Below are 17,478 nucleotides of genomic sequence, written 5' to 3'. Positions count from 1 at the left end.
TCTACATTTTTCTGCAGGAAGTACCACTCAAAACTCAAACTCTCTGTCAAAGAAAAATTGCACTAGAGTTAAACAGGCAAAGAAGACCTTATTCAAGACTGCAATAAGGGAGAGAGATTGAGCTCAACTCAGCTGAAACAAAAGGCAGGTGAGTTTTTAAGCACTAGCCTGAGCTAGTGTGGTCTGACAACATACGACAGCATATTTGTGTGAGGCTGGTGTGCACGATTAGGTCATCTATATTTGCTGATTGGTGCTAATGGAATTTAGGTTGCTACTCTCCCATAGAGACTGGGAGATAGGGGTGCTGTCTTCCTTAATGATTACATTTCAAATGAATGGCTCCCAGATTTTTGAGAAAGAAGTTCCTGTGTTGTAAAACCAGCAAGAGTTTGGGAGATTTATGTTTAAGGGGACAGAGAAAATACAATTACAAACTTTCTAAAGTAAATGTAGGAAAAGACAGGGGCCTGCAGTCAGGGGCAAAAAAAAACTGCCTCAAGTTTACTCAAGCTGAGAGGAAATGTTAAGGCTGTTTGGTCACCCAGTGAGCCATCCTTTCTGATTATCTCCAGGGATGTGCTAAGTCCTGGTGGGTGAAAAGAGCCTGGCGCTCAGCTCAACAGCCCAACCCCAGCACTGGCTAAAGCATCAGGATCTTTCTAACACAGAACTCGTCATTGGGCCTGAAGATTCCGAGCCCTTTGCTGTACATTAAAATCCTCTTGGGATGGTTTAAACATTGTCACATTGTCACATCCTGGGCCCCAGCTCTTGAGAGTATGATTATAGTTAATCTGGGTTGGCTCAGATACTATATTGTTTTAAAGCTCTCCAAGTGATTACAGCTTGTAGTCAGGCGGGGCTGAAAACCGAGGATGGAGGCCAAACCTCTCACTTAACCTGTGAGAGAGCCCTCGGACAAGACAGCTGGGGCTATTTGCCCACAGCCTTGTCATTCGTTACAGACATGCACAGAACCAGTGCTCAGATCTCTACTTCTAGGTCAGTGCTTGCCATTTACATTTGCTTTGCATTTACTATATGTAGATTTGCAATGAATAGCCAAAGTTTATTACATGTAATTTCTGTTTATTTTATGTCAGATTAATAGTTTCAGAATCAAACCTTGGAGCAGCTTTAAGTGGTAAGGGATGTGAGAGGCAGGCTATAAGGTATCTGTAAGGTGCTTGGTTTCTGTGCCTCAGCTTTTCATCTTAAAACTGAGTGTGTGTGTGTGTGTGTGTGTGTGTGTGTGTGGTGTGTGTGGTGTGTGTGTGTATGTGTGTAGTCCCAGACTGCCTACCGTGTTACAGATAATTCCTAAAGTTTTTTCCTTTAGGAATTATCTGTAACACGGTAGGCAGTCTAGGACTCGTTTCTCTGTACTTTTCACTGTTAGGGAAACATACCCAGTGAGCTTTAGTGATACTGTCTAATAGCACTAGTCATTGTACCCAGGCATTGGGATTTTCAGTTCTGAGATTCATTCTACTAATTGCTTAAGAACACTTCATGGCTAGCTTTTCCAGATGCATGTGTTGGGACATTCACATAGGAAGAGAGGGATTCTCCTATTTCCTCTCTGGACTCCCATATTTAGCTCTATAATATTTAACTCATAATTGCCTGGAGATTGGACCACAAATCAAGGTCATTCATTTTAGTCATGTTAATCCCTAACACAGCTTTAAAATATACTGTAGCTAAAATATATTTACTATGAAATATTTTGAAAATCATTTTCATTGAAATATATTATTTTGTTATTTTCATAAAGTTATGAGAAGTATAGACTATGAGATCAAGGTGACCTCATATTTCACACAGACAGGTATCCTGATCAGTGGTATTATCCATAGACCTTCCAAAAACATGTCACCAGCAATTGTCTCAGTTTCTTAGATAGATTATTTTAAAGGACTAATTTAGGACACTAACTCTTTGCTCTTTCTAGTTTCTAAAATGCTAGGAAAGAAAGAGAAGAAAACTAATATGCACTGAGCACTGACTATGTGCCAGACATTACATTGGTGCTGTTATATATATACACTTTTGCCCTATTTTACATAAAACGATGTTTTCATTTTGTTTTAATCCAGACATATTGTAAAGCATGTGATTCTCCACAAGAAGTCTGTTGCTCTTAGAGTATTTCCAATTAGATTCTTCTAGTTCTCCATTCCCCACACCTCTCACTGCCCTTAGTGAGTTTACTTAAGCAGTGTTTATTAAAAGGTATTTTTTTTTTTTTGAGACGGAGTTTCACTCTTGTTACCCAGGCTGGAGTGCAATGGTGAGATCTCAGCTCACTGCAACCTCTGCCTCCTGGGTTCCGGCAATTCTCCTGCCTCAGCCTCCTGAGTGGCTGGGATTACAGGCACGCGCCACCATGCCCAGCTAATTTTTTGTATTTTTAGTAGAGATGGGGTTTCACCATGTTGACCAGGATGGTCTCGATCTCTTGACCTCGTGATCCACCCACCTCGGCCTCCCAAAGTACTGGGATTACAGGCTTGAGCCACTGTGCCCAGCCAAAAGGGTATGTTTTTTAAAAGGGAATAAATTTGGCATGTATCACTATAGGCTTATGCATAATGAATTCTGAATAAGCTGAAAATGGAGCTTAAGATGGATGAACCCTTTAACATTTAAAATATTAGCTAAAATGAATATTTTTTAAATGATGGCTTTTCATGAAGCCACAAAAGTCTCTGAACTTTTGTTCTTATAGAAAGAAATGTGCCAGATGCAGGGGCTCATGCCTGTAATCCCAGGACTTTGGAAAAGCTGAGGCAGGCAGATCACCTGAGGTCAGGAGTTCAAGACCAGCCTGGCAAACATGGTGAAACCCCACCTCTACTAAAAATACAAAAATTAGCTAGGTGTGGTGGCACACACCTGTAATCTCAGCTATTTTGGAGGCTGAGGCAGAAGGATCACTTGAACCTGGGAGGCAGAGTTTGCAATGAGTGGAAATGGCGCCATTGTACTCCAGTTTGGGTGACAGAGCAAGACTCCATCTCAAAAGAGAAAAAAAGGAAAGAAATGGACTTAAGAATCAGACAGGCTTTTTATTTCCAGCTATATCGTAGCTGTGGAACTTGTTGAGTTAACCTTTACAGCATTGGTTTTCTCATTTTTAAAAGGAAAATAATATTACATCATAAAATAATATGTCATAGAGTTTTTTCTGAGAATTAAAATAAGATATGTAAATACCTAATACACATGGTTTGAACTATTTTGACACTTTGCGAATGACCATTATTAAATGTTTTGTGGAACATATTGAATTTTTGTACTTGAAGCTATTGCCTTGAGCTCAAAATATTACAATTATTGCTTAGGTAGTAGTTCTGCTCTAAAGTTAAATTATATATTTCTCCTTTATGGATTTACAGCATCTTTTAGTATTCCCTAGAGGGATGTTCTAGAGCTTGGCATATAGTTAGATTTTTTTTCTCCAACAGATATATCTTATTCTAAAAAAACAATCTAGAATTGTATCCTTGTCTATACAACTCAATTACACTCATTTCAGAAAAAAAAATCTTCCCTTTTACTCTCTGCAAATACAGCACATAATAGAGGCAATTAGCTAAGAACTCCTTCACCTTTCCAGCATGAGTTTTGCCAGTCCATCTTTTTCTGTCCTCACAAGATGTACTTTCTTCCCCTTATGATGGGGGTTTGTTCTTGCTGCTCAGGCCAGCCTCTCCACGATCCCTCCCTCCTTCTTCATGGATTTATTCTTATGGTGGTACTTGCTTCCGTTTCCGTCACTGATTTCTATCTCTCTGTTTGATCATTCCTATCAACATGCAATTATGCCTCACTAATATTTGTATTGACATTTTGACTCCACATCTTCCTCCTGCAAGTGCTTTCTTTCACCTCAAAGTCCTCCGCAGAGCTTACTCTTCTTTTTCTGTTTGCCTTCTTCCACAAATCAGCCCAATGAGGCATTTCTTTCCAGCTCTCCCTGGAGCTGGCTGTTGTGAAGGACACCAGCTATGTCAGCATGCCAAACCCTGTGGGTAGTTCTGTGTCCTCATCCAACCTGATGTCTCTGCAGCATTGACATTGTGGGCCATGACCTGCTTTTCAAAGCACTTTCTAACTACCTGTCCCTTTTGTGACTCAACATTTTCTATTTCCTTCCAGCTTCTGGCTTCTCTCTCATTCTTTCTCACTAGCTTCTCTTTTTATACTAAACTACTAAATTTTTGAATACTCCAGACATCTTTTTTTCTCCTATGACTCATATCCAGTGTTCAGACAACCGCTTATAGTTAGCTTCTCTTTTACTTTATCATCTCTCTCTTCTCTTCCTTTCTCTTTCCTCTTTTTAAGCTCATGAGCTTTTATTGAGTACCTTCTGTTTTTTTTCCTGGGCTCTGGGTTAGAGAGTGGAGTTACCAAGGTGAATAATACATATTCTCTGTCTTCAGGTAATGCAGCATCTACAAGCAGTCTATATTCTTTCTAAAAAGTATGATGAAGAGTTAGAGTTGCTGTGATGGGACTATTGGTCAGGACAGAAGAGGAGCAAAGGACAAAGTGGTTGGGGATGGGAATCATGGAGAATTTCCTCTCTGAGATAGGAATGGCTCACACCATTCTTACTCCAGACCCCATAACCTTCATTGAAAAAAATAAATGGAAGAACACACATAAATTTTTATAATGTGATCTTTCAGGTACAAAACAAATGCAACTGTTTTAAACCACCTGAGTTTTACAACATGAATAATAAGCAAGACATTTTATAAAATAGTATATAATATCCCTTAATTTATTTTTTAATTTAATTTTTATCAAAATGGTGCATATTCATAATTTTGAAAAGTCAAATTGTTCTAAAAGGTCAATTGTGGAAAACAGAGTTCTTTATCCATTCCTTTTTCTTTTTATTTTTTTTTGAGATGGAGTTTCGCTCTAGTTACCCAGGCTGGAGTGCAATGGCGCGATCTCGGCTCACCACAACTTCCCCCTCCTGGGTTCAGGCAATTCTCCTGCCTCAGCCTCCTGAGTAGCTGGGATTACAGGCACTGGGTTCAGGCAATTCTTCTGTCTCAGCCTCCTGAGTAGCTGGGATTACAGGCACGTGCCACCGTGTCCAGCTAATTTTTTGTATTTTTAGTAGAGACGGGGTTTCACCTTGTTGACCAGGATGGTCTCGATCTCTAGACCTCATGATCCACCCACCTCGGCCTCCCAAAGTGCTGGGATTACAGGTGTGCGCCACAACGCCCGGCCCTTGTTTTTCTTAAAGATAACCACTTTCAACTAGTTCAGTTACTTTTTTGGATATTTATAGCCATGTTGTAGAATAATTAATGTTTTTACATTGCTTTCTTTTTCCTGTTTAAATATCCTATGTACAGGATAAAGAGATAATCCTCTTACTTGCTTCTCCAATCCACGCATGTATTCTTTCCTAACTCTCCCAGGGATAACTTTCAGTTTTATCTGTATTCAGATTTTATATTATTGTGACTCTGACATTTTTTCACAACTAAGTCCTATAATATACTATTATTGGATTTCCTTTCTTGTGTATTTTCCTTGATTTTAATAATTATCTTTTGGTTTATTTAATTATCTAATACAAATTCACCCCAGGACTGTGCTAGAATGGTAATTTCCCCCTTTGTGTCTTCAAAGACACTATACATCCTATAAGTTTCATCTTCTTGCTGACTTCATAGCTGGAGTTCTCTACATCTGCTGAAATCAGAACTGGGCCCTCTCTAGGCAGTTGCACAGCTTTTGTCCTGGGATGTCCCTGCACCATCATCCTGGGGTAGCCTTTGTCTCTCTTCTTTGTATTGCTGTCCCTGGTTTCTGCATCTTACATTGTTTTCTTTCTTTGTTTATATCCCTGTGATGGCAGAGCACACCCACCAGTAGCTTCTTGAGAGAGGATGCATGAATAAATTTTCTGAGACCTTTTCTTTTTTCACCCTCACAATTAATAATTTTCCTTTCTAGGGAAAATTAGATTGGGAATAGTTTTTCTTGAGAATGTTTAAATCATTGTTCCATTGTCTCCTATCTTTCAAGATTGCATTGAGTCATTCTGGTTCCTCTTTGGCTAGGAGTTGCTTTTAAGGAGTGAACTCTGGGGAATCTTCTTTTTCCTTTTATTCTGGAATTTCACTGGGAAGGTTCTTCTTTGGATTTTCTCTTGTCTCTTGTGCTGGGCATCAGTGGACTTTTCAATCTGAAAATTTTTAAATTTCAGTTCTGGAAATTTTTTCCTGACTCATTTGATTTTATATGTTTATTAATTTTTCTTTGTTTTCTGTTCCTGGAATTCCCATTATTCACATGTTCGGCCTCCTTGGCTACTTCTCTAATTTTCTTACTGCTTCTCTTTTGTTGCATTTCCAAGCTCTGTCTTTTTGAGTTACTTCCTGAGTAATTTCTGCAACTTTGCTTTCTCCCTTCTCTGGAAGGCTGCTTTTTTTTTTTTTTTTTTTTAACCTTTCTGCTATTGCATTTTTAAATTCCAAAACTCTCTTTTGTCCCAGAATATTCCATATTTGTAATATCCTATTTTTTCATGGTTGTATTATCTTTCATCTTTTTGAAAAATACGGATTTTTGATTTTTCTTCTCTCTGCAATGTCTGTTTCTTAGCATTTCTTTTTCCTGATAGATTGAACCATTTTGCTGTGGGAATCATTTTCCTATCACTATCTTTCTTGTTTGTCTTGGGTTGATTGTATTTCCTTGCATAAGATTTTCAGTGACCTGTCTGGAAGGTACAACTCTGATTGACTCTGTTCTGGGATCTGAGTTGGGAAAGGCGATGGGAATATCACCATTCTGTGAGTAGATTTTTCACTTAATCTAGCAATATTCAGTTTGGTAGCCCTGCCCCTATGCCTAGTACACCATAGAAACTCCCCCCAGTTCATCCTATTTAGAGAGAAAATTTTCTAGCTTTTTCTGAGATTGGAGATGGTATCTAACTTCTTTTTAAACAGATTTTCAACCAATCACCTCTGCCTTCACCCTCCTTTAAGAGGTACCAGGTAACTTTAATTTCTGAACACTTCTGGAATTTGAGGTATGTGCTGGCTAGCTTTTGGGCCTCCCTCCCCAACCAGTCTGGGTTTTAAATGTGTCAGGTTTGCTAAATCATTTACTGCTTATCCATCTAACTTCTAGTTTCTAAAATTTTGTTGCTGTGGTTTCCTCTCTTGTTCTGTTTGTCTTTGAGGATTTATGCCTTTAAAAAATTCTATACTTCTATTTTAGAGGAGTTTAGAAAAGAAAATGAGCTTACAAATGTGTATTTAATCTTCCTTTTTAACCTGAAGCCTGTCAATTTGTTAATGTCTTCAGTTCAGGGGAGATTTAAAAGAGGAGAAGAAATGACACCCCAGATAGAGCAGTTAAAGTAAAACTGAGGTAGAAGGAGGAAGCAGTCACCAAGAGGACACACACAAGTAGGGAGAAGAAATGAGACCTAGACTGAGGAAGGGCAGAGCAGAGATGCTCATGTCCAAAACATTGACTTGATTCATTCATTTCTTTATTTATATATTCTCTCTTGCAATGCAAGTTCCTCTTGAGCTTTTGTGTTAGGAACTCTGGTAGATGTTACAGATATCAAATATGAAGGTCAGTAACAATTGCTAACAGTTATTGAGCCTCTAAAGGTTTTATAGTCTGGTATCTTCAGAGTATTTCAACTCAAAAATATTTATTCAGAATCTAGTGAGAATCAACATTCTTCTATGTGATGCAATACTATGAATTTTATTCTGTAACAGTCTCTCGGCCTCTAATGTGTTGATTTGTTGATTACTCACTTTTTACATGTCTTTTGGTGTTCCTTATTGTTAAAACCAAAATAGATTCCAACCATAATGTCTGTGGAATCCATTCATAGGTGAATATGTAGAGTTATACATTTGGATTCTTATCCTAACATGCTTGTATCTATAGTGTGACCATAAAGTAATAAAGAGATTTTTCTTGTGCGACTTACAGACCTCTGGCTCTTAACTTGCAGTTACTTACACAGTTTTTGAATATTTTCAAGATCAACTAGGTAGATTTTATGAGAAAACTTTAACATACTGAAGTATTCATATGACTAAATCACTGGAGATTTAGAACAACTTACGGATACAAAAGTAGATAACAATAAAAAATATAGATCATGTGTATTGAATGTCTAGTATGTGTCAGACACCCTTCTAAGTGTTGTACCTGTATTAACTTATTTATTCCTCAAAGTAAAGGAGGTTCTATCATTATCCCCATTTTAGAGCTAAGAAAACTGAGATGGATTCAAAGACAATTGAAGAAGACATTTGTAGAGTACCTATACCATTTTCTCTATTGGAATTGATCCATCTTTTCTGACTGTTGACCTCATGGATGGTCACTGAGTGACCATCTGAAAGGCCTCCTTGAGAAAAGATCCCAGAACACTGCGATGGTATCCAGGGAGGCTGGCAGGCTTGCTAGGCTTTTGCTTACTCATTTGTTTGTTTGTTTTAGAGTTAGATTAGTAGGCTTGATAAGCATAGGAGGACTAAAAAGTGTGACTCAGCCAGGCACAGTGGCTCACGACAGTAATCCCAGCACTTTGGGAGGCTGAGGTGGGCAGATCACTTGAGGTTAGGAGATCAAAAGCAGCCTGGGCAACATGGTGAAACCCCATCTCTACTAAAAATACAAAAATTAGCTAGGCATGGTAGTGGGCACCTGTAATTCCAGCTACTCAGGAGGCTGAGGCAGAGAATTGCTTGAACCCGGGAGGCGGAGGTTACAGTGAGCTGAGACCATGCCACTGCACTCCAGCCTGGGTGACAGAGTTAGAATCCATCTAAAAAAAAAAATATGAATCTTTGAAATGTTTAGAACATTTAAAGAACAATTAGTATGTTAGAGATTCTTAGCCTATTATTCAAAACAACTTATCAGTGGATTTTAAGGGGATGGATTTGTTTGCATTGGTATTATACAAGGAGTCATTTAAATAATTGTGATTGGTGCTCAAAATATGCTTAAACTCAGTTTATTTATTAGTTACTATCATATGCTAATATCTGTTTCTCATAATGGTTATTAGTGATCATGATTACAAATGAAGATCTATATCCGTCTGCTACTGATTTTGGCTTCATTTGCTTGTATTTTCACTATTTATAATAATTAAAGGTCATGCAAGCTACTAGTTATTGATAGCCCATTCAAGTAGCCAAGAAAATCGCAATGCCAAATGCATTGCCTTCTGGATAAATGAGGCAGTACAACTGTGTCATTAGTTATAGCCTCCTAGATAACATGTGATTCCAAGGAATCGGTGTTTAACCTCCAGTTTCAAAAGATTATTCAGAATTCTTCCCTTCCTCAGTGGCTACTCCATAGAATAAAAACTAGTCTGAATTTGAAACACAAATCCATAGCTTATTTGGTGCACAAAAATGTGTTGGAAGGTTTATTAATGAGAGGGTTTCTGCACTGGTGGGTAATGTTTTTTGCATGCTCTTAGAAATCTGTCATTCTCTTATACACTAATCCCTGTGTGTATTTAAAGTGCTCATTTTAGGCTTGCTAGGGTTAAGATTACTTACACTGGTATTTTCATCTGTAAACACCATTAGCAAACTATCCCTGTTTGTGAGTCAGCGCTTAAGTAGCCTAGTAATTAGACCATCCTGAAAAGGATCTAGGATTCTGTATATGCCATTGCATCAAAACTGTATAATCTTTCTTACATAAACCAGGTCGTTTGTATATCTCCGTTTTATTTTAAACTAACTTTGTAACCTTGAACAAGTTTTTTTTCGAGCCATTCAAGGCCTCTCTTTTATCATGTGTTAAATGGAGATAATAACATACCTGTCTTATAGGGTTATGTGGGAATTAAATAAAGTAGAATTAAGGCAAATAAAACATTGTTGGGCCATAAGAATCACTTAGTAAACATTACTTCTGTATTACTCCTAATTTAAAAAGTGATAATTTACTTTCAGCTGACATGTTTATGTTGAACATGGAAATATACAAAAATAGTCCCTTCTTCAATATTCACCTTGAAGTACATTGTAGATGTTTGTTCTGTGCTTTCATGCCAGTTCTCTGTGGTAAGAGGCAGAGATGATTCAACCTGAAAAAACAGCCTTGAGGGTTTGTGGAATCCAGTATTAATGATTCAAGCTCCTATCGTTACACGTTGCAGAGATAGCAGAAGTTGTCATTACGTGAAAACATTCCTCTATTGAATTGAAGTTCTATGAGTTCCGTTTCTTGCATCTTCCTGAACACAACACAAGCAACCCTCCGCATCCATTGTAAAAATATCTGTTTAGAAGAGACATGTTGAATGTCAGATACTGTAAGCATCTGGAAATTCAAATGCAAACACAGTAGAAAGCAATTGAAAAATGAAATCTCATATCTTAGTGAAAGGAGTTTAGAGTTTATGAAATCAATAAAAGTGGTTAGTAAAATGAAAAGTCACTGATAGTTGAAAATATAGTAAACTTAGGCTATTTGACAATTGAAGAGAAATGAAGATGAAGTAATGGATTTAAAAATAATTATTTGAATACAAAAGAATTAAAAGACCCTTGAGAAAACCAAAGGAGCTCTCATTTTTTTTCATGAAACATGTCCCTTTATTATCAACTTAGAAGAGCCAAGTATAAAATAATTAGTATACTCTTGCTTGAAAAACATCAGGCTCAAACACTTGATTTATTTCTAAGAATTAGTGCACAGTTACAGTTACAATAAAATAAATCTGTTAAATATAAGAGATAATACAGCAATTTCTATAATTTGAGTTTCTTTTTTCAGTATATAGTTCCAAGCAAACCTTACTGTACTTAAGAATCCAGAAGCACAAGATAAAAGTGATTTTTGTTTTAAGTCTTTCTTTTCAGTGGATTCACATTTTAAAAAGGCCTTTGTGAAATATCTGCTATTTCTTAGGTAAAGCAGCCATTCAATACAAGCTTCTTAATATTTATTGGAGGCTATCTGCATAGTCAGAAACTAGGCACCCCAAAATTCTTCACATGGTTTACTTCAACAATTGCTGAGAGTCTGAAAACAAAAATCACTTTTATCTTGTGCTTCTGGATTCTTAAGTACAATTTTCCTGTACTTCCAATATAAATTATCCTCAGATAGTTTTTCACCCCTGCCTGAACATGCCAATTAATATTCTGGCTATTACTATGTCACTCACCTCAGAAGAAAGTCTCTGTCAAGCCCAAATTAAGTTACTGAAGATATGAAGTTAAACAAAACAAAACAAAATCATGGCTTAAAAAATATAAACCTTAACAAACAGTAAATTCCTGCTGAGGGCAGAAATAAAATATACTCTATTTGAGATCAGATTTTACTATTACTTTGCAAGAATGTCAATTCCCACTTCAGCTCTAGTCAAGTGTGTGAAATAAATCATTTCAGAATTTCAATGTTAATTCCTCTAGCACATACTGAGGAAAGGGGAGAAAAATAACTGTTATCTTAGTTTCTGTTGAGGTGATTCCATAGAAAGTTGATGAAGGCAGAAATGTTTCATGACTATGTTGTTTTTTGGAAGCTTGGAAATGTTTGTGTATGAAATGCAATTGGTAACAAGTCATGGAAGTGGTGTCTCATTAGGTTTCCAAAAGTCACTGCTCTACTTGTATGCTCAGTGCAATCCCGTCTTTTTCCTTCCATATCCTGACTTCGTAAACCTCTCTACCCACTTTGCCTTTCTCAGTTTCTGCTCTAGCCACCACTTTTCTTCCTCCTTTGCTTCCTAGGTTCTCTCTCTCAGTCATTTCATCCCCTCCCATAACTTTAACTCACACATCTAGGCAGCTGGCTCTCAGATTTGTATTTATAGCACCGTCTTACCTTCCAAACTCAATCTCACATTTCTAACTATCTGCTAGACATTTGCACCTAAATGCACCACCAAACTCAAAATTTCTAAAATTTAACTCATTTTCTTACTCCCACCTCCTCCGAATTTTCCTCTTTTTGTAGATGGTAGCCACGTTCCTTCAATGCGTTCCTTCAACTGTACACTCTCAAAACTTAAAGTATATTTGAACCTTCTCTTCCCTTTCTTTACATTCTCAATGTCACCAAATCCCATCAATCCTCTCTTTAAATCAACTCAATTCCACAAACTCGTCTATTGGACACCTCTTAGAGCCACAGCTAGAAACTAAGGGGTGAATAAAGTTATCAACAATAGAACATAAATCCCATGTTCAGGGACCTTGCAATCTAGTAGTTGAAACACGATATGGACCGAAATTATTCTCAGAGCAACCAGATTAACTTTCCTCTCATACCTGCAATAATAGCTTTGGTTACTTGATTAGTTTACTGTGTACCAACTACTATTTTAGACACATTTCGCCCATTATTTCACTAATCCCCACAGTTCTCTAAAGTACATATTACTGTTAGTCCCCTTACAGATGAGAAAGCTGAGACACAGAAAGATTTAAATATTTTTTTCCAAGAAGACAGAGTTTATAAATAAAAGATCCAAGGACTGGACCCTGGAGTCTGGCTAAGAGACCAATCTCTGAACTCCTGCCCCTTGGTGCCTGCCCCACACCTTTTCTCCCTGTCCTTCCCCAGCCATAGATGACAGGGAGGGTCCCTGACCCCAAGAAAAGCTATTCTGTTGGCTGGACAGTTACTTATTATTCATGTGACTTGGTTTGAATAGACGAACTGGAGTTTGTTGAGGTTTTTCTCTTGAGAATTTGAAATAGAAAACAGCAACTACTGCCACTTACACTGATGCTTGAGATACCAAACTTCCGTTTTGATTCTGACATACTTGACATGCTTTTGAATTGAAAATTTAAATTGAGATTAAAATAACTGTTGGTTTATACCATTTAATGTAAAATGATTTTTGGATGCTTTTAAGTAACATTTAAATTTAAATATTTGTGTCAACCTCTGTTTTTCTTTCCAAACTTTTTACTTTCTTTTTTTTTGTAGTTTTGTTTTGTTTTCTGTAAAACTTTTTACTTTCTTAATATTCTTTTTGTGTTTTCCCTCTGGTAGCTGTCAACTTCAGATTTGTAGTTTTAGTTAGTGTCTAGAATTTAATATTTGAGGTGTTTGTTTTGACACATTTGTTATTTTCTTAACAATCCAGATTTACAGGTCCAGAATAGAACCCTTCCTAGGTTACTTAGTTACCCTCACTGCTTACTGGATTTTACCCTTTAATTTCTTTTTCATGTTTCTGCAAACTTCTATCAATTACTTACATCACAATTATTAGAAGCACTTTATGTTTGTCTGGATTATTTGGGCTAATTCCAATATCTTTTACAGGTTTTTAAATACCATTTTCTATTTGTTCAAGATTTCACTATTTTGTATTCTTTTTGAAATACAGAATTTCAAAAAGAAAAATAATATTCTACTTTCAGTAATCATGAATTTAAAATTAATTTTCAATAAAGTTTAATTCGGCTGGGCGCGGTGGCTCAAGCCTGTAATCCCAGCACTTTGGGAGGCTGAGGCGGGTGGATCACGAGGTGGAGAGATCAAGACCATCCTGGTCAACATGCTGAAACCCCATCTCTACTAAAGATACAAAAAGTTAGCTGGGCATGGTGGCGCATGCCTGTAATCCCAGCTACTCAGGATGCTGAGGCAGGAGAATTGCCTGAACCCAGGAGGCGGAGGTTGCGGTGAGCCGAGATCGCGCCATCGCACTCCAGCCTGGGTAACAACAGCGAAACTCCGTCTCAAAAAAAAAAAAAAGTTTAATTCAAAAAAACAGATTTAAATTTAATCAAAATTTAATTTGAAATTAAACATTTAAATTATAAGTATCTGATTATTTGAATCAATATCATGATTATTTGAATCAATATTATATGAATGTAATTACCTGAATTGACATTTTAAATTAAATTGTAAATTAATATTAGACAGTGTTTGAATGAGTTAGAATTATTTCAAATAATCCTGTAGTAAAATTTATTATATTTCATTCAGTCTTTATAAAAGAAGAAAACTCTATAATATAACATGGATGAACCTTGAGGACATTATGCTAAGTGAAATAAGCCAGGCATAGAAAGCCAAATACTGCATATTTCCACCTATTGAGTCATATAAAGTGCTCAAAATTCATTGAATCAGAGTGAAATGGTGGTTGCCAGAGGCTGTGGAAAGGAGAAATAGGGAGTTGTCAATTAAGGGGCACAAAGTTTCAGTTAGGCAAATGAATAAGCTCTAGAAATCTGCTATGCAACTTGTACCTATAGTCCGCAATTGTGTATTGTACACTTAAAAAGTTAACTGTTCTTTTCACAATAAAATAACATTTTAAAAAATTATAAACTAAAAGCAAAATGAAACAATGAATTTTTGATTCTTACTAATGAAACATACTTTTTAAAATACTTCATTATTGGTAATAAAAATAGAACATTTTTGCTCAAGCTGTTAAATTTCTTAAACAGTTCTAACAATTATATATAATTGGCAATTTGATTCATTCAGAAAATCGACTTTTTGGAAATCTCATAAAATAGCTACCAGATAAAATAGCTTTCTGAAAATGTATTTTAGATTTAAATTGGCCTACATACTAAAATCTACAGGTTAAGTCTCAGTCCCATTTCCCTCATCACTTTGGTGGCATTTATAATAGTTGATTATTTTACTTCTTAAAACACAATTACATGTCTTCTAGGACACCACGCGCTTACCTAGTTTCTTCTACTTCCTGATTTCCTTCTCTGGCTTTGCATCTTCTTGACACCCTGGATATTGGAGTCTTCTTTCCTCTCCCTACACAGATTTTTTCTTCGGGATCTCATATAGTCCCATAAATGACCACTCCTGCCGTTCTCTCCTGAGCTGAGTCAGAGTCATGCTCTTGGCCCTGACTGGTAGATCCAATTGTTTTCACTTCGTTTCTTAACAGTCATTCAAGCTGAACATGCTGAAAAGAGAAGAATTAATTCAATTTTTTTTTTTTTTGAGACTGAGTTTCATTCACTCTGTCACCCAGGCTGGAGTGCAGTAGCATGATCTTGCCTCACTGCAACCTCTGCCTCCTAGGTTCAAGCAATTCTCTTGCCTCAGCCTCCTGAGTAGCTGGGACTACAGGCATATGCCATCATGCCTGGCTAATTTTTGTATTTTTAGTGGAGATGCAGTTTCACCATATTGGCTAGGCTGGTTTCGAACTCCTGACCTTGTGATCCGCCCACCTTGGCCTCCCAAAGTGTTGGGATTACAGGCATGAGCCACTGCGCTCAGCAGAATTAATTCTACTCTTCTGCTCTTGTCCAAGTCATACCGGTTCTCATCTGCAGCCCTGCTGCAGCCACCCCATGGGTCCTTGTTCCTACTCTTGCCTTCCTCAGGTCTATTCACAACACAGCCAGAGAATCTTTTCAGAGCATGCCTCAGGTTCAGAACAGCTCAATATCTTTGCATCTGTGCTTTTGCATTTCTCACAGTATGTACGTCACCTGGCCCCTGCCTAGCTCTTTATTCCTGTCCCCTTTCTTCACCATGAACGTCATGGGTTCCAGCCACTCATCAGTGTTTCTGTCATTTCTTGAACATGCCAAGCCCATTTGCATCTCTGAGCCATTCTCCTTGCCCTCTCCTCTGCTTGTAACACTGTTTTCACTAAGACTCTGTTTCACATTGTTTAAGTTTTTGCTCAGATGTCATGTCCTTGAGGGGGCCTTCCCTAATCATGGCATATATAATAGGACTCACTCTGTGCTGTCACTTTGTATGCCTTGAACCTATTTTATTTTCTTTGTAAATCATTATTACCTGACATTATCATTTATCTTTCCTTGTTGTTACCTGTCTCTCCCACCAGCTTATGAAGGCAGAGACTTTGTTTGACTTATTCATTGGTTTCCTAACACAGAACCTGGCACATAGAAGATGCTCAATATACATTTATTGGATGAGCACATGTGGAAAATAAATTTCCTCTTTCTTGAAACTCAGACCTCACTGAAAACGGCAAACCCCAAGCTAATGTATCTGTCATTCTTATAGGCATCCAGTCAGCATCTGTATGGTTCTCACGATCTTACAACTTTTTTAAAAAACCATCATGTACATAGTTGTATGTATTGCTGTGGGTAAAACCACAGACAAACTCCATGTGGCATACAGCAAGCTGCTTGAGGCTGATCGCTCCACTACAAAGATCATTTCTGATTTCTTGGAAAAGCACTTCTCATTGGGATGGATCATCTTAGTTATTACAGAAAAGGAATAAAAACATGAAGAAGCAAACTGAAAGAGTCATTCTAGATACTCAAATCTAGAATTAAGGAAGAGGTTTTTTAGTATGAGTTTAAGACAACCAATCCAACTGAAATCAACAGAATATTAACACTCAGTGGAATTAACATAGTCCCAAGATACGTTAAGGAGGTACTTACTTTGTGTTCTGAGTCATAATGAGCATTAAGTAAAATGCAATACGGTTTTTGTTGTGTGGCCCTTGGATAACATCTGACTGATGGTGTCAATGCTCTGCTAGAATTTCTTCTTGCCCTCTGAGCACACGCCAGATCTTACATTCTGTTACAGAGCTCATTTATTGTGCAATAGAACCTTTATCTCCAAAACTCTGGAGAGATTAAGATGCCTCACAGGTCAGAAAATTGGTGAATGGAGCTGTTTATGTAATGTTTGAAGGATGGCCTGGGTACTAGAATGATGTCTTAACATACTGTATTCAAACCTATTTATTTTGTCAGACAATTTTCTTTGGCTGGGGGGAAGAAAAAACTAGCAACAGAAGAACCAATTTCTCTGTGTATGCATGCACACTCACACACCTGCAGATTGGTGTGGGTGTATGAAAGAGCATGTGGTTACAATAATAAGCACAGGGAAGGCAAAGATAAATTGAAAATTAAAAACTTGCTATTTGAAATAACAGATTTTGCCTATTTTCATATGTTTGTGTTGTTTATTAAATTCCTGGAAGCACATTTTTCCTATTATCCTTCTAGTGCTTGCCTTTTAGTCCTTGCTCATAACAATGATGGTGTCTTGTATTTGATCAGCACATTAGCATTTTGGGAGCTTTTACATGATATTTTTGCTACCAGATAACTTGATGTTCTGTTTTTCTCCTGATTTCCAGTCTGAACGCTGATATACAGGGGATTCAGAATTGAGATACTTTAGTTTTAGCTTCTTGAGATGTATAAATAAAAAGATTATACATTTGCTCTTTTACTTTTTTTTCTTTCATTTTTTGTTTTTTGAGACAAGGTCTCACTCTGTTGCTCAGGCTAGAGTGCAGTGGCATGAACTCAACTCACTGCGACCTCCACTTCCTGGGTTCAAGCAATCCTCCCACCTTAGCCTCCTGAGTAGCTGGAACCACAGGCATGCACCACCATGCCTGGTTTATTCTTGTATTTTTGGTAGAGACAGAGTTTTACCATGTTGCCC

General features: G+C 37.3%; 2 long non-coding RNA genes across 2 annotated transcripts in view; one reads left to right on the top strand and one right to left on the bottom strand.

Annotated features, from left to right (window-relative positions):
* The window catches only part of LOC118153549 (uncharacterized), a 57,660-nt gene that overhangs the window by 26,122 nt on the left and 14,060 nt on the right, over positions 1–17,478 (bottom strand). Inside the window, exons 2-3 of the long non-coding RNA XR_004742764.2 lie at positions 14,739–14,974; positions 10,067–10,335 (exon numbers count right to left, since the gene is read on the bottom strand). This is a non-coding gene — a long non-coding RNA (uncharacterized LOC118153549). The remainder of the gene's footprint in view (positions 1–10,066; positions 10,336–14,738; positions 14,975–17,478) is intronic.
* LOC118153550 (uncharacterized) overlaps positions 1–17,478 on the top strand; it is a 168,334-nt gene that overhangs the window by 138,055 nt on the left and 12,801 nt on the right. Inside the window, exon 2 of the long non-coding RNA XR_004742767.3 lies at positions 18–148. This is a non-coding gene — a long non-coding RNA (uncharacterized LOC118153550). The remainder of the gene's footprint in view (positions 1–17; positions 149–17,478) is intronic.

This window comes from Callithrix jacchus, chromosome 1 (genome assembly GCF_049354715.1).
Source record: "Callithrix jacchus isolate 240 chromosome 1, calJac240_pri, whole genome shotgun sequence".
Taxonomy (NCBI): Eukaryota; Metazoa; Chordata; class Mammalia; order Primates; family Cebidae; genus Callithrix; species Callithrix jacchus.
Note: the sequence above shows the minus strand (reverse complement) of the source record. Positions and strands in the feature narration are given on the sequence as shown.